The sequence below is a fragment of the Saimiri boliviensis genome, chromosome 7 (assembly GCF_048565385.1).
Source record: "Saimiri boliviensis isolate mSaiBol1 chromosome 7, mSaiBol1.pri, whole genome shotgun sequence".
In the NCBI taxonomy this organism is placed as follows: domain Eukaryota; kingdom Metazoa; phylum Chordata; class Mammalia; order Primates; family Cebidae; genus Saimiri; species Saimiri boliviensis.
Genome location: NC_133455.1, coordinates 54,864,305 through 54,883,097, shown reverse-complemented (window position 1 = coordinate 54,883,097; position 18,793 = coordinate 54,864,305). Strand labels below are relative to the sequence as shown.

General features: G+C 37.2%; 1 protein-coding gene across 2 annotated transcripts in view; it reads left to right on the top strand.

Annotated features, from left to right (window-relative positions):
- Window positions 1-18,793, top strand: part of NAV3 (neuron navigator 3) — an 850,089-nt gene that overhangs the window by 114,678 nt on the left and 716,618 nt on the right. The window lies entirely within an intron of this gene.

The window sequence follows — 18,793 nt, the reverse complement described above, 5'->3', positions numbered from 1 at the left end:
AATTTCAGTATTCTCTGCCAGCATATAGTATATGCTCAATAAAAAATATTTGGAGCATTTTCATTGTACTTTGATAATACCAAGTTTAATCATCCCTGTTGCCTTTTTCTGTTGAACTTCACTCTGAGCTCCTACTTGTAATGTCTTTCTCTATGGCGAATCAACAACTGGAATTGGACAACATCACTTTTCACAGGGATGGCTATATTTGTTTTCTATTGCTGTCATAACAAATTGTGACAAATTTGGTGACTTAAAACAGCACCTTTTTATTACCTCATAGTCCTGTAGGTAGAGATCCAGGTCTGGTATGTCTCAGCTGGGTTATATCCTTAGAATCTCAAATGGCTGAAATCAGGTTGTCAGGTGGGCTATGTTCTTTTCTAGAGACTCTGGGGATGAGTTCGTTTCCAAGTTCATTCTTGGCTGTTAGCTGAATTCACTTGCTTGAAGTCGTAGGACTGAGGTCATTCTTTCTTTGCTGGCTGTCAGTTCAGGCCAGTCCTTCTTCTGGTGTCTGTTTGCCTTCTTTCACAGGCTTTCCGTGTGTCTCCACTGTCTACCCTCAGCAATGCTGAGTTAAGTTCCTCTCACATGCCAAATCTCTTCAACTTTTTTTTCTCGCCACAACTCTCTGATTCCAACAACTCTCTGATTCCAAAGTCCTCTGCTTCCAAGGGCTTCTGTAAGTAGATTTGGTTCTTCTGGGTAATCTAGAATTAAGTTCCTGTTTTAAGGTGTATAACCACATCTTCAGAATTCCCTTTGTCATGTCACATTTTCATAGTTTCCAAGATTAGGGCATGTGCATCTCTCAACTGTCATTCCATGTCTTAGAATGGCAATAAAAACAAACTAAAGAGCTAGCATAAATTCTCCTTAGTCTTCCGCAATAGCCATTTATTTGTCACTGATCTTTATTTGCTCATTGGATATGATGGACCATGAAATTCTACAAGTCTTCTGTCTGTTTACACTATGAAAGCTTGAACCTATTTCTGCTTTCCTTCCTTCTCTGTCTCTATCCTTTCATCTTCCCTCCCTTATTTTATTTTTTTCTCAACCTTTTCATTTTCTATATCTACTCACTTTTTTTGCTTTTGTTTTCTGCAGTGCTCACATGCAACTCAAGCGATTGTTGAATAGTAACAGAAATGCTTTCATGTCTCATTTAATTGTAATACTAACCCCAAACTGACGTGAGGTGATTTATAGTTCTTCAGTTAATAAGTGTTGTATATTTCACTTGAGGAATATGAAGTGTCTGATTATAGCATGATGTGCTAACCCCTCAGATAGAGTGGTGTGTAATATATGGTATTTGTACTCTACTACGTTTTTAGGATCTGAAAAAGTTTTTTTTTTTTTTCTTTTTCTTTCTTTCTTTCTTTTTTTTTTTTTTTTTTTTTTTTTTTTTTGAGATATAGTCTCCATCTGCTCTTCTGTCATCCAGGCTGGAGTGCAGTGGCACAATCTCAGCTCACTGCAACTTCTGCCTCCCAGGTTCAAGTGATTCTCTTGCCTCAGCCTCCTGAGTAGCTGGGATTACAGGTGACCACCACTACACCCAGCTAATATTTTGTATTTTTTAGTAGATACAGGGTTTTGCCATGTTGGCCAGACTGGTCTCGAGCTCCTGACCTCAAGTGATCCACCCACCTTGGCCTGCCAAAGTGCTGGGATTACAGGTGTGAGCCATCTAGCCCAGCCTAAAAAGTTCTAGTTCTGAAAGGATCTCACTTTAGTCGTCTTGGATAATGATAGCTTCCTAAGTGCTACAGTCCTGCATTCAGAGATATAGTGTATGTTTTTATGACCTTCTTTCCCTCTTTAAGGTGCTAGGTGTCAAATAATTATTTGAAATTTAAATGTATTATATTTGACTGTGTTTTGTTCAAAGTACTTGTGAAAAAAATTGCCCACCCATTGCGCTAATAACACACATCACTTTGAGAACTGATGTCATAGAGCCCGACCACAGAAATGCAAACTCTAAAATTTGTTGCTAAAACTATTGAGAAGCAAAACGTGCATTAACTATGGAAGGGGGGCGATGTCTTTCAGGGATTTGCCTGGTTTTCAGTTAACGAAAAATTCTGGGCATTGTTACAGAGTTTAAATTTACAGAATTGTTAGCAACACACAAATCTGAAAATTGGAAGATTATGCTATTCGTGGTAGTCTTTCATAAGATACACTGGACCTCTCCCATGTAAGACACAAATTGTAATAGGAAAATTTATTGTGTGTATATAGCAACCTTGATAATTTACTAATTTGTTTAATTTGGTGAGAGTAAAAATAATGCTTTTCTTTAACTTAATGTTTTATCTTGAATTTATTGGTAGCTTGATGGGAATAGCGTTGAATCTGTAAATTACTTTGGGCAGTATGGCCATTTTCATGATATTGATTCTTCCTAACCATGAACATGGAATGTTTCTCCATCTGTTTGTGTCCTCTCTTATTTTGTTGAGCAGTGGCTTGTAGTTCTCTTTGAAGAGGTCCTTTATGTTCCTTGTTACAGGTATTGATCGACTTACGACCTATGCAACTTACAACCATTCGACTTTATGACCACAATTGCTAGCCACGACTGTTCTGCGTCTGGCAGCGCAAACGTTGCCCAGCTGGGTGTATGACAGTGAGGACCAGCTTCTGGCAGCACTACCATCTCCACGTGCACCATTTCAACTGTACATATAGCTTACTCAACTTAGGACCAAATCGTGTTACGACCATTCTGCGGTCCTGACCGTGGTTGTAAGTCGAGCACTAGCTGTAGTTGTATTCCCAGGTATTTTATTCTCTTTGTAGCAACTGTGAATGGCAGTTTGTTCTTGATTTGGCTCTCTTTAAGTCTATTATTGATGTGTAGGAATGCTTGTGATTTTTGCACATTGATTTTGTATCCTGAGACATTGCTGAAGTTGCTTATCAGTTTCAGGAGATTTTGGGCTGAGACAATGGGGTCTTCTGGATATACAATCATGTCGTCTGCAAATAGAGACAATTTGACTTCCTCCTTTCCTATTTGAATACCCTTTATTTCTTTTTCTTGCCTGATTGCTCTGGCTAGAACTTCCAGTACTATATTGAATAGGAGTGGTGAGAGAGGGCATCCTTGTCTAGTGCCAGATTTCAAAGGGAATGCTTTCAGTTTTTGCCCATTCAGTATGATATTGGCTGTTGATTTGTCATAAATAGCTTTTATTATTTTGAGATACGTTCTCTCAATACCTAGTTTATTGAGAGTTTATAGCATAAAGGGCTGTTGAATTTTGTCAAAGGCCTTCTCTGCATCAATTGAGATAATCAGGTGGTTTTTGTCTTTGGTTCTGTTTATGTGATGAATTATGTTTATAGACTTGCGTGTGTTGAACCAGCCTTGCATCCCTGGGATGAAGCCTACTTGATCATGTTGGATAAGCTTTTTGATGTGCTGTTGCAATCAGCTTGCCAGTATTTCATTGAAGACTTTTGCATCTATGTTCATCGTGGATATTGGCCTGAAGTTTTCTTTTCTTGTTGAGTCTCTGCCGGGTTTTGGTATCACGATGATGTTTGTCTCATAAAATGATATGGAAAGGATTCCCTCTTTTTGGATTATTTGGAATAGTTTCAGAAGGAATGGTACCAGCTCCTCTTTGTATGTCTGGTAGAATTTGGCTGTGAACCCATCTGGACCTGGGCTTTTTTTGGGTGGCAGGCTCTTAATTCCTGCCTCAACTTCTGCCCTTGTTATTGGTCTATTCAGGGTTTCAACTTCTTCCTGGTTTAGGCTTGGGAAGAGGCAAGTGTCCAGGAATTTATCCATTTCTTCCAGGTTTACTAGTTTATGTGCATAGAGTTGTTTGTAATAATCTCTGATGATGGTTTGAATTTCTTCGAAATCTGTGGTGATATCCCCTTTATAGTTTTTTATTGCATCAATTTGGTTATTCTCTCTTTTCTTTTTTATTAATCTGGCTAGTGGTCTATTTTGTTGATCTTTTTGAAAAACCAGCTCCTGGATTTATTAGCACTTCATCTGGTTAATTTCTTCACTTGGTTTTTTAGAAAGTTAAACAAAATACTTAAAAAATAAACCTATAGTTAACTTTCAAGTAGTTAATTTGTACAAAAGTAACAGCATTTCTTTTCTGGCAATATTATAGGATTAACATTTAAACCAAAAATCTCATACTTTGGAGGAACTAAGTATATTGACATTGAGTTAACTATCTCCTAGAACAAGGGACTGTTGAGAAAATTCCCTGCTCCACTCCTGTCCCTTCTGGAGTTTTGTCAAATAAACTCCAGATTAGTAATGTTAGCGATAAGATTCAGGCACTTAAATTTCTATCAGGAGTTATTTAGATCTGGCTCGCAGAATGTTGCTTTCCTACCCAAAGGTGTATGCTCTGAGGATGAAAATGGGCTGTAAACTTACAGCTGTTTCTTATTTGTGGTTCACCATGATTATTATTCTTAAGATTCCTCCTTTACTCCCCTGAGAGTAAAGGGGGTGGTGGTAGTGGTGATGTCGTGGTTGTGTTATTGTTTTTAATATATTCTCATTGATTGATTTCTGGTCTGAAATACTTTTATTTTGATGCCAAGCACACATATGAATTAAGATATTTATACTGTGGTAAATGCTTCTTGCCTAAAATATGTCCAATTCAATTTGATGAGAATACCAAATCATCTGCAATTCAGTTATAGAACTACATGATTTTCTTTTTCTCAATTGACTTTTCTCTTTCATTGGTGGTAAATAGTAAAAGGAGATAAAAATGTCTTTCTACTTGTGCAGCATATCTTCACTTCTTTTGGGAGGGGAAAACTCATGGGAATGGAAGTTTCATGATGTTCTTTACGTGTCATTATTTTATTACTTACTAATATTTAAATGTTTTGGAATCAGAATTATCTAATTTCTTTTTAAATGTTTATATATATTTTTTATTGTACTTTAGGTTTTGGGGTACATGTGCAGATCATGCAGGGTTGTTGCATAGGTACATACATGGCAATGTGGTTTGCTGCCTCCGTCCCCCTGTCACCTATATCTGGCATTTCTCCCCATGTTTTTTACCTTGTATTTTTTTAAATTTATCACGTGTTTGTGCAAAAAACATATCTTTTAAGCTCTAAGATGAGTGTGTTTGGGATGGGTGAAAATTATGATTCTGGTATTCTATAATTTCACTAATCTTCAAATTACCAAATAATTTTAGCCTATTTTCATGTATTAGTTTTTCACTTTTCATCAGATTCTTCTTCAGCTTTTGAGAACAAAGAATATTCCTTATGTGAGCAGTTCTAAACATTTGGTCTGAGGACCCTTGGAGATCCTCACAGTCTTCCTCAGGTCTATAAAGTCTATGGATCTGTGTGAGGCCAGATTATCTTTATATTCTTCAACCCAAACAACACATTTCATCAGAATCCAGCTGGCTTTTATGAAGCCAGACAGTCAAGAAATTTACAGAGATACAGAACAATGCCAGTCTTCTCACTAATTATTCATGGTTTTAAAGATGTTTAAATGTTACATGTTAGAACATATGTATTTATGTTCTAAGATGTAGGGCTATGGTAATGTTTTTTTAAGTGAACTAACAAATATTTTAAAATTTGTCTGTTTTAAATCTTAATAGTTTTGATAGATACGACCCATATCAATCACTGTGGTCCTCAATTGTTTAGGGTTCACAGGAGTTCCAAAACCAAAAATTTGAGAAGACCTGTCTATACCACTTTTATAAGATATCTTAAATTTTCATGTCAACTATTTTCTTTGAACTATAGTATGAGTACGGGGGGCTTTATAAGTATTTTGTATGTAGATTCTGATAGTTACATGAGAAAACAGAGCATTGTGTCCTGATATATTTCCAGGAACATTTAACTGGCTTAAGGGGTGGCAATTGTAGTGGAGAGATTGATACAGAATATTGGATCTGAAGCTACTGGAATCATCAATGATTAAAGGAAGTAGAATGGTGAACAACTACATGCTTATTACCTAACTTGATCAAATCTCATTATTTCGTGGTGTTTGCTTCAAATTTTCTTCAAAGCAGCATGCCTTCTTGTTCTCAGAAGTAATCATGTCGTGAATTTAGTTTTTTATCATTCTTATGCATATGTTATTTTCTTTCTATATATAAATATATCATGTAGACATGGTATATGTGTGTGTGTGTGTGTGTGTGTGTGTAATTCTAATTTAAAAGATTAAATTTTGTTTTGCTAAATGTTATGTTTTAGAGTTGTATCTATGTTATCACATGGAGCTCTATTTATTTTCCCTGCTGCAGACTGCTCTCTTGTATGATTATATCTCAGTGTACCTTTTCCTGATGATAGACCTTTAGATAGTTCCTAATTTTATGCTTTTATAAAAATGCTGCACTAAGTATTTTTGAATAAGTTTTCCTGTGTACATGTGCGAGAGTTTTCTCTAGACCCGTATATCTGAAAATGAAATTTCTAGGCAAAGGGTCGTCTATTCGTTTTCTATTGCTGCTATAATAAATGACCACAAACTCAGTGGCTTAAAAGAACACAGATTTGCTGTCTTACAGTATTGGAGGTCAGAAGTCTAAAATTGGTGTCCTTGGGCTAAAATCAAGGTATGGGCAGGCCTGTGTTCCTTTTGGAGTCTATAAAGAATTGTTCTTTTGCCACTTTCAGCCTCTAGAGGCATTCCTTGGCTTACAGTCTCTTCCATTTTCAAAGACAACTGCATTAGTCCTGAATTTCTCTTTGACTCTGGCCTTCCTAACTCCTGCCTCTAATGAGGACCCTTGCGATTATGTTACGCCCACCTAGATAATCTTTTCATGTCAGCTTCTTAACTTATGCAAATCAGCAAAATCCTTTTGCCAACTAATGCAATTTACACGTAAGTTTTAGAAACTGGGACATGGACAGCTTTGAGAGATAATTACTCTGCCTACCATGGGTCTAAATATCTTCAGCTTCACTGGATGCTAACATGTTGTTCTCCAAAGTTGTTTACCATGATTTTCCTCCACTAGCAGTGTAAGAATTGGGCAACTTCCTTGTCAACACTTAGTATTTGAAGACTTTTATCTTTTTACTCTTTTTAGGTGTAAGGGTTTTATGTTTTTCTTATTAGTAATGTTGAGCATCTTTTAATTGGTATATTGCTCTTTTGCACAATATTTTTCTTCTTAGATTCTAAATTACTGACATACAAATACAGTTTGGGTTATTTGGGCTAAGAATAATTGCTTTTATTTCTGCTCACTCACATAGCTTTGTGTGATCTTTGTTCAGTTTATTTCTGAAATTGATATTATACAGCCAGAGATATCTTGTATCATCTGGAAACTGAAAGATATTTGTTAAAATGTAAAATAAAACCAATCTTAGACTTAATACTGATTGAAGTTATTTCAGAGATTTGTTAGCAAAGTACCTTTGTATGTAATGCTATTCTTAAGTGTATCCTTGGTGATTTAAAATGCATACATATTCTTAGGCTTATTATGGTTATACATAATTACAGCAAGGATATTGTTGCCCACTGGATTTACTCTTGTTGAGCTTCTCAATTTGATGAAAGTACTGTTTGCATCATTTTTATGGCACTTCTCATAGTATCTTACCTGACTTTTCTTTTTTCAGTATCATGTGCTGTCTGCTTAATCCATATATAGTCCAGGAGACAGATTCATCTCTTCTAAGCATCCCTTGAGGGAAATTCCCCTGTAGATACTCCCAACAGATTTCACAATGTTTCTTTTTTCATGGACCTTTTTAAGAATTTACAGATGTTTATAAACATTATTTTCCAGTATGTATTACCCTGCAAACACACATGCAATGTAATCATAGTCTCAGAATGCTCATCTTCCATAGATGTGGTCTATGTTTCCCAAATTTAAACATCTGACCTGTTGAATAATAATGCAACAGATTAGCCTACACGTCAAAGCACTATGCCATTTATGATCTGACCTCTAGGTAACTGCTTTTCCAGATTAATTTCTCAATACTATATTCTGCATAAACATTCCACTACTTGAAATTCTTCAAACATACTATGCTCTTCTCAGTTAAAGATTCTGACTACAGGATTCTGTCATCTACTTCTTGATGGCTGATAAGCATATTAGTAGGTAGAATATTGTTTATGTCTTTGCCAAATGCTCTAGATAGCTTTCGGTGATTTTATTTTCTCCTTTGCTCTTAGTAGCTATTTACGTGTATGAGATTTGAAGCACTTTCATGCCAACAGCTCTGGACAAGGGAAGACTATTTCTTTTTTAACATGTAAAAGTGTTTGGACAGTTATTTGCCAGTATTTTAAAATCTGTTTCTTGATTAAGTGTTTCACAAATTATAGCTTTTTAGCTTTTTAACATCTAAAAGTGCTGGGGATTATGACGGTATGGTATGGTATGGTATGGTATGGTATGGTATGGTATGGTATGGTATGGTATAGTATAGTATAGTATAGTGTTAGGGGTTATGAAGATGGGTTCCAAAGTCAGATGGACTATATTATTCAGAAACCTGTCAGTTGAAAGGTTTAGAAAATACACTGCTAGTTGGTATACTTAAGGGTATTTTTAAAATCATGCAACCAAAAGTCCAGCTATATGTTCCCTTTAGGTATGGTTTGATCTGGATTCCAGCACCTTTTTTTTTTTTTCCTTTGAGACGGAGTTTTACTCTTGCTGCCTAGGCTGGAATGCAGTGGCACAATCTAGGCTCACCACAACCTCCACCTCTTGGGTTCACGTGATTCTCCTGCCTCAGACTCCCAAGTAGCTGGGATTACAGGTGCGTGCCACCACACCTGGCTAATTTTTGTATTTTTTAGTAGAGATGGGGCTTTACCATGTTGGCCAGGACGATCTCGAACTCCTTACCTCAGGTGATCCACCCACCTTTTGCCTCCCAAAATGCTGGGATTACAGGCATGAGCCATATGCCTGGTCCAATTATCTTTAAAGAAACAAATAAGTATAGCACATTTAAAGATAACTTTCTGACAAAAGGATTTAAGATCAAGCCAGGGGCATAGATACTTCATACATCATTTATATCTGGACTCCTCTAACATTTAGACATAGTTTGATTGACCAAAAACATAAAAATGAATAACTAGATATCATACTTTATGTGAAAAAAACCTCAGTTTCTTCATCTGAAAAGCAGACATTGTAATATCTACCCTAGAGGGTTATGAATGTCAAGAAATGTGACAAGTCTTATGATTTTACCCTACTCACAAACTAATCAGTTAGCCCATCACCTATTTGGCAAAAGACAGACTTCTGATTCAGGTACAAAGATTTTTTCACTCAAAACAATAGCAGTAGCAGTTTAGCTCCCTCCCTGCTTTTCTGAACTCCTATTCCCACACACAATGCAAAGAAGGCTAAATCATACCTATATATGCAGTGGCTTGCATTATAGAAAAGGAGCCTCACCCAAATTAAGGAAAAAGGAATATTTTATGATGTATTCTAAGCAAACCTGTCTGACCTTTGCCTTGGACAGAAACATTATCTTTATTATATTTGACAGTAAACAAATCTGCCCTTGGCTTCAAAGAGAGAGTGTTACTATTTCTATCTTGCAAGGCTATTTTCTACCAAACATGCTTGAAAATATGATCCAGAACAAAGGCTGTTAGTGCCTTTGCTTGTAAGATAGGCATTAATGTGAGGGACCAATAGAAAATTGTCTCCCAATGATATCCACCTTTTGTTTCTACACTATCTTAGTTATTTGAATTTTCGCATGAGTATGCCATTCCCTTGGCCACTCTAATTAATCTGGCTGGCAGAAGCTGGCCCAAATCTGTGTAATTTGTCTCATACAGTATTTAATTAAGGTGAATATCAATGGGATTCCAAGTGGCATAAGGCCAACCTGATAACTCAGGGTCCCACTGTACCCTCCAGGACTCCAAGCCTAGTTAACCAGACAAATCCCAAAAAGCACCAGGGTCTATCTTAGAAAACCTGGTGGCTTTCTTCTTGGTATTATGCATTAACATTTCCATTTGATTTAAGGCGTTAATTCAGCCACATCAGGATGCATTCATACTGAAATGAGTGAGTCTACAATGTGGCTATCATCCATAGCAGCCTTAAACAGTAAGCTGAGGCAGACTTGAATACTTTCTAGGGCCTACCTAGGTGGTGTCACTGATGACTTCAACTAAAGTCAGGAACAAATTTCATACGATCTTCTCATTCGACAGCTCTTATAGAGAAAACTGCCCACAGGCTGTGTATAAATAACAAGTCATTTATGCCTCTGGGAAGATCCCCCAAGTAATAATAACAACCTCATTTTAGATAAATTTCTGCAGTTATTTGAGGGTCACACGATCTTATTGGTGGTGTTTCTGTAATTACTTGTCTCAAAAGTCCCTGTGACTTCAACAGAGATATGACTCTAGATGATCTGGGCTTTGCTGATTTTTCCAGCTTTATATTGGCCCAGGCTTTCCCTTACTCTTTATGTTCTTTAAGCCCTTATGTTTACAATGCTCTAGCTAGCCACATAGCCCTTGCACAAGCTGGGCCCTAAGTATAAAATGCTTTTCCCTACCAATCTCAGCCTAAGTAACGTCCACTCACCCTTTGTCATTTCTGTCCTATTCTTACTATCCTATTGTACCACATATCTTGTGCTTTTGAGGTGTCTTGTACTTCTTCATAGCACTTTCCAAAATTTTGGATCATATCTATTAGAGTTAATTGTTTAGTGCCTGTCTAGTGCTAAACTGTGTGCTTTGTGATGGTTGTGCTTTGTTTTTGCTCACCTGCAGCTGTCTAACACAATACCTGGGAAGTAGTCAGTATTCAGTAAATACGTATCAAATTAATTAATTTTTTGGTTTATTTAATAGTGTTTGAACAGGATATTAGTGTCAAGTCCTTGGGCAGTCATCCTTCATGCATCAAAGGCGGCTTACCAGAATTGACTATGGATTGATTGACTAGGAAAGTAGATCCAATAGTAAAGCACTAAGTAGAATAGAGGATGGTGTGCTTAGCAAAAGAAGCAGCAAATAAAGTGTTGGGGTGGGGGGACAGAAGCCCTGGGAAAAACACAGCTTGAGACTGACAACGATAGCATTTACTTACCTGAAATCAGCAGCAATCCTCTGACTGGGCAGGTATCAATCGATCAAGAAGTGACTTACCCAGAGTAGTCAGTTATAAAGACAAAGTGTAATGGGGGGTGGGCTACAGAAAAGGGAAATTAGGGAATTATTGTTTAATGAATTCTGAGTTTCAGTTTGGGAAGATTCAGAAGTTCTGGAGATGGATGATGGTGATGGTTGCATAACAATGTGAATGTATTAATACTTACTTCCACTGAAGTGTACACTTACAAATGGTTAGGGTGGTTGATTTTATGTCATGTATGTTTTGCTTCAACAAGTTTTTAGAAAACATCTTCAACTAAACGATCGTTTTAAGATAAAGTTAAATTTGTATGTACTGGCTCTACCACTTGTGAGCAATGTGACCTTAGGAAGTTATTTAACCTCTTTAGTCTCTCCATGTTTTTGTCTCTTCATCTGGAAAGCCAGATAATAATAATACCTATCTTATGGGATTATTATAAGAATTAAATGAAAGAATATCTATAAAAAGGTTAGAACTTTGGAACATAAGTGCTTAAGAAATGTTAATTACTATTTTCATTTTTATTATATGTTGTAAGGTAGACAAGTAAATTACAGAATCCTATGTTTTTCTTTAAAAAAAAATGATTTAACATATAACTAAACTCTAGTCTGCTTAGATGGTTTAATAGTACTTCAGGGAGCCACAGTATAGGAAATGGTGTTAAATGATTCAGTTTTTCAATTCCTCGAGTGTTTCAGTTTAGGGAAGGTCTCAGGATGAAGCCTATGCGTTGGATCCATTCAGTGAAATGAAGAATAGTGACAGGGTTCCCATGAAGTACCAAATTTGTCCAGAAGTTCTTTTTTTCCCCCACTTGTATTACATTTTAGTTTTTTTAGGGTAGTTTATTGAGTCCTTGAAATATCAATTATTTCCCCACTTGACTATAAGTTGCTCAAAATCGGGCACTCTATTTATTCTCTGGATCCTAATTGGCTAGCATAGTTCCTGGGACGTACTGAGTAGGAATCCCATGTACTTTTGTTGTGTGATCTCTGTAGAGACACTGCTAAGTTTCAACCAAGCTCTGCATCTCCTTGCTGTATAATCTTGGAAGTTTATTGGGTTTCTTCTAGCTTGGGCTTCCTCATATAGATTTTTAAAGCTCAAGGTCTTATGAGAAATATATGAGATAATGTTTAGGAGCACTTAGGAAGTGCCTGGCACATATTTAATGCTCAGTGAATGTTAAATTTTATCTTCAGGAGCATAAAATAGCACATTCTCTCCTCATTTTGGTTAGAGATTGAGAATTGTAAAAACCATTTCAATTGGAACCTTAATAGCTATGTGTAATAGAAAGTCAGAAGGCTCAATCTCGATGTTTTTCCTTCTAGTGGTGACTCAGGAATCCAGAATCCTATGATTGGGGTTCCATGTTCTAGAGCCTCCTGGAATTCTTAACTGTATCCTAGGGGTTGAGTATAGGAATAGTAGAATTTCCATATAATTCGCAGCTCCCCATATTCTATTAGCCAACATGCAGTCACATGACCCCATATAGAAACAGATAAAAGAATACTAAAAAACTAGTCTTCTTACGTGCCCAGAAAATGGTAAGAGGAACTGTTTCTAGTATAATAGATTTCATCAATAATTACTAAATATCATCTAAGATTCATGTATAATAAAATCATGTTCACTGCACTTAATACAGTTTTATTAATGTTATTTTTATTACCTTTACTTTACAAATTGATTGGTATGGATATATCCTGCCTATGGGTAGATTCAATCTGACAATTGAAGAACAGTGGGAAAGATGACAGAAACAAAAACCTGCTTCCAAATAGGCCTCATGGGATTGTTGAAGCTGTTTTCTTCTTGGAAACCATAAGAACTGCAAATATATTTCATTATAAACTCAATTGATTTTTCTTTAAACTCTCCTTTGATTTAATTTTAGGTTTAAATGGATCTCATTTTAGGCATTAATAAGCTTCAGAAGCTTCATATTTGACTTTGAGATTCTAGTTAACCTAATGCTTTTTCTAGTAAGAACATATATAGTACATCTTGTTTGTTAGCTAAATGATAAGCTTTTAGCAGTTATTTCTCAAGAGACTCCTGTTTCATAAGTCAGACTTTATCTCTGTCCCACCAAGTAGAGGTACTTAATTCTTAGAGTAAGGCAGTTTACTTTGTTGGTTTGACATCCATTACTTTTGGCATTATTTTTAGTCATTCTTTATTCTTTATATTCTTAATTCATTTGACGAAAAGGGCTTTGGATTCCCTAAGCTAAAGGGGAAAAAGTGCCTGAGTGTCCTCCTTATTGCTTTTAAACCTCAGGGATTATCAGATACATTACAACTTTGTTGAGCTCAAGGCAATTTAATAACTTGCATACTCCAAATTATAAGAACATATAAAACAACTAGAACAGTAACAGTTTAAATAGGACATTTCCTTTCTAAATACTCTAAAGTAGCTGCATTAGACTGAGTTAAAGTAGAACTAAGACTCTACTATATGTTTTACCCTTGCAATTGCTTGAGATTCTGTGAAACGATTTGTAGTGATTAGCTGGTTTACCTTTGAGTCCTATCAAGTGTTTTCTTGCATATCATCAAAATAATATATGATATGTGTATTTTGGAGAAGGGGAGGCAGAACAAGATGGCCAGATAGAAGCCACCACTGATCATTCTCCCTGCAGGAACACCAGACTTAACTATCGACACCAGACCAGACTTAACAACTATTGACACAAAAAAGCATGAGAACCAAGAATAAGGTGAGGGATCATAGTACCTGGTTTTAAATTCAAACTACTAAAAGGGGCACTAAAGATGGTAGAAAAGACAATACTGAATTGTTGATGCTGCCTCGCCCCTACCCCCCGTGCCCATACCATCTCCCAGCAGTGGCTGCATGGCACAGAGAAACTGCACTTGAGGGAGGGAGAACAAAGTGACTGCAGGACTTTGCATTGGAACTTAGTGCTGTCACAATGGAAAGCAGCACTGAGCATGGAGGAGCATTTATACTAGCCCTAGCCAGGGGGTAGCATTCATCTCAGTGGTTGGAATCTGAGTTTCAGCAAGCCCTGCCAGTGTGGGCTACAGGGCTTTGGGGTCCAAAATAAACTTGAAAAGCAGTCTAGGCCACAAATACTACAATTCCTGTGCGAGTCCTAGTGCTGTGCAGGGCTTGGAACCTGTGGATTTGGGGGCCATGTGACCTAAGGAGGCACCAGCCAGAGTGGCTTACATCACCTGCTCCCCAGCCTCAGGCAGCACAGCTCACACCTTCAGGAGAGAATCCTTTCTTCTGTTGGAAGAGAGGAGAGGGAAAAGTATAGAGAACTTTGGCTTCCAACTTGTACACCTGCGTAGCCACAGCATATAGGGTATCAGGCAGAGTCCTTGGGTCCCTATTCCAGGCCCTAGCTCCTAAACATCTCTAGACATATGCTGGGCTGGAAGGGAACCTGCTGCCTTGAAGAGAAGGACGCAGTCCTAGCAGGATTCATTACCTGCTGACTGAAGAGCCCTTGGGCTCTGAATAATCAGCAGTGGTATCCAGGCTGCATCCATCATGAGCCATGAGTGAGACTCTGAGATGTGTTAGCTTCAGGTGTGACCAAGCATATTTCTAGCTGTGGTGGCTATGGGGAGGGAATCCTTCTGCTTGAAAGAAAGGAGAGGGAAGAGTAAAGGGGACTTGGTCTTTTAGCTTAAGTACCAGCTTGGCCACAGTGGGGTAGACCATTAAGTAGGCTCTTGGATGGCATTTCTGGACCTGCCCTGGGCCAGAGGGGAGCCCACTGCCCTGAAGGGAGTGTTTCAAGCCTGACAATATTTATTACAAGCTGTCTGAGGAGCTCTTGGCCTTGAATGAACATCAGTGATAGCCAGGAAGTACTCACTGTGGGCCTGGGGTGATGTGGTTGTGGGAAGACACTTCTCTGCTTATGGAAAAGAGAAAAGAGTGGGAAGGACTTTGTCCTGTGGCTTGGGTGTGAGCTCAGCTGCAGTAGAATATAGCACTAGGTAGATTCCTAAGGTTTCCAACTCTAGGCCTGAGTTCCCAGGCTGACTTCCCCATCTGCTGGCTGTAGAGCCCTTGGACCTTGGATGAACATAGGTGGTAGCCAGGCAGTAATTACCACAGACCTGGATGAGACTCAATGCTGTGCTGACTTCAGGTCTGACCCAGTACAGTTCCAGTGGTGGTGACCACAGAGGTACTATGTTGCCCACCCCCTACTTCCCCAGCCCCAGGCAGCTCAGCATAGAGAGGGAGAAACTCCATTTGTTTGGGAGAAAGTAAGGGAAGACAGTAAGAGTCTGTCTGGTAATTCAGATAATTCTTCCAGATTTTATCCAAGACCACCAAAGCAGTATTTCTATGAGTCTGCAAGAACCACAGCGTTACTGGGCCTGGGATGACACCTCATGCAAATGTAGCTGTAGCGATCAAAAACTTACACCAAATACCCAAGTCCCTTTGAATACCTGGAAAGCCTTTCTAAGAAGGACAGGTACAAATAAGACCAAACTGCAAAGACTGATAAATACCTAACTCTTCAATTCCCAGATGCTAACAGATATCCTCAAGCATGAAGGCCATCCAGGAAAGCATGGCCTTACCAATTGAACTAAATAAGGAACCAGTGACAAGTCCTGGAGAGACAGAGATATGTGATCTTTCAGACAGAGACTTCAAAATATCTGTTTTGAGGAAGGAATCCAGTACAAGTCAAGGTAATACAGAGAAGCAGTTCAGAATCCTATCAGGTAGATTTAACAAAGATTGAAATGACTAAAAAAGTATCAAGCATAAATTCTGGAGCTGAAAAATGTAGTTGACATGCTGAAGAATGCACCAGTCTCTTAATAGAAGAGTGAAGCCAGCAGAATAAAGAATTAGTGAGCTTGAAAACAGCTTGTTTGAAAAGACAGAGGTGACAAAAGAAAGAAGAATGAAAAAGAATGAAGTATTCCTGAAAGATATAGAAAATAGGCAAATCTAAGAGTCATTGGCCTTAAAGATGAGATAGTGAGAGGGCAGGGATAGAAAGTTTGTTTAAAGTGATAATAAGAGAACTTCTCAAACCTAGAGCAAGATACCAGCATTTAAGTATCAGAAGGTCAAAGAACACCATGCAGGCTTAACCCAAATAAAACTACCTCAAGACATTTACTTATTCTTTACCTTTGGGAGTTTGACTATGAAAACATTCTAAAAGCAACAGAGAAAAGAAATAACAAAAATTGGAGCTCCACTATGTCTTGCAGCAGACTTCTCAGTTGAAACTTTACAGGCCAGGAAAGGGTGGCACAATGTATTTAAAGTGCTGAAGACAAAACATTTTTTCTCCCAGAAAAGTATATTCAGTGAAAATATCTTTCAAAAACAAAGAAGAAGTACGACTTTTCCAGACAAACAAAAGCTGAGGATTTCAACACCAGACCTGTCCCACAAGAAATATTAAAGGAAGTCCTTCGATCTGAAAGTAAAGAATGTTAATAAGCAGTAAATCATCTGAAGGCACAAAACTCACTGGTAATGTAAATACACGGAATATTATGACACCATCATTGTGGTGGGTAAACTACTCAAATCTTGAGAAGAAAGATGAACCAATGAACGGAACAAAATAATAACCTTTTAAGACATAGTACAATAAGATGTAAATAAAAACAATAAAAAGTTAAAAAGTGGTGTGCAGAATGATATTAAATGCAGAGTTTTTATTAGTTTTCTCTTTGTTTATGTAATCAGCATTAAGGTGTCATCAGTTTAAAATGGATTATAAGATGCTATTTGCAAGACTTACGGTAACCTCAAATTTAAAAAAAATGTGCAATTGACGCAGAAGAAAGAAATTAAAACATACTGTCAGAGAAAATTACCTTTATTGAAAGGAAAACAAAGGAAAGAAGAGAAAACCACCTTTACTAGAAGAACAACAAGAAGAACGAAAAGGAAAAGAAAACAACGAAATGGCAGGGACTTACTATTAAGTTCTTATTATTGATAAACACTTGTTAAGTCCTTCCTTATCCGTAATAACATTGAATGTAAATGTACCAAACTCTCCACTCAAAGGACAGAGGTGGATAAATGGATTCAGAACACAAGATTCAACTATCTGTTGCTCACAAGAATCACACTTCATCTATAAAGACACATATAGACTGACAAAAAAGGGATGGAAAGAGATATTTCATGCAAATAGAAAGCAAGAAAAGCAGAAATAGTTATACTTATGTAAGATAAAATGAATTTCAAGACAAAAACTATAAAATGAGACAAGGTGTTTACAGAATGATAAAGGGGTCAAATCGGCAAGAGGATATAACAATTTTATTTATTTATTTATTTTATTTTATTTATTTATTTATTTTTTTGAGACGGAGTTTCGCTCTTGTTACCCAGGCTGGAGTGCAATGGCGCGATCTCGGCTCACCGCAACCTCCACCTCCTGGGTTCAGGCAATTCTCCTGCCTCAGCCTCCTGAGTAACTGGGATTACAGGCACGCACCACAATGCCCAGCTAATTTTTTGTATTTTTAGTAGAGACGGGGTTTCACCATGTTGACCAGGATGGTCTTGATCTCTTGACCTCATGATCCACCCGCCTTGGCCTCGCAAAGTGCTGGGATTACAGGCTTGAGCCACCGCGCCCGGCAACAATTTTAAATATATATGCACCCAACCCTGAAGCACTTAGATATATAAAGCAAATATTATTGGAGCTAAAGAGAATCACCCCAGTACAATAATAGCTGGAGGCTTCAACACCCCACTTTCAGCATTGGACAGATCATACATGATTATTTCAATTGTGCCGAAAAGGCATTTGATAAAGTTCAGTATTAATTCATGATAAAACCCCTCAAAAACAGGATACAAGGAACGTAACATAATAAAAGATATATATGACAGACCCACAGCTAATATCATACTATATAGGGAGAAATTGAAAGCCTTTCCTCTAAGATCTGAACCATAACAAGGATGTCCACTTTTAACAATTTTATTCAACATAGTACTGGAAGTTCTAGGTAGAGCAGTCAGACAAAAGAAAGAAAAACAGGGCATCCAAGTTTAAATAAAATAAGTCAAATTATCTTTGTTTGCAGATAATAGGATTTTACATTTGCAGAAACCTAAGACTTCACCAAAAACTATTGGAACTGATAAACAAATTTAGTATAGTTGCAGAGTATAAAACCAGCATACAGGATTAAGTAACACTTACATATGTTGTTAGAAATCAAGAAAGTAATTCTATCTACAATAGCTACATAAAATTAAATATGTAGTAATTAACCAAAGAAGTGAAAAATCTCTATGAAAGCAGTAAAACATTGAAAGAAGTTTAAGAAGACACAAAAAATGCAAAAATATTCCATTTACATGGATTAAAGAATCAATATTGTTAAAATGGCCGTATTACCCAAAGCAATCTACAGATTCAATGCAATCTCCATCAAAATACCAATTATATTCTTCACAAAAATAGAAAAAAATGCTAAAATTTATATGGAACCAGAAAAGACCCAGAATAGCCAAAGCTATCCTGAGCAAAAGGAACAAAACTGGAGGAATCATGTTATCTGACTTCAAATTATACTATAGACCTACTGTAAACAAAACAG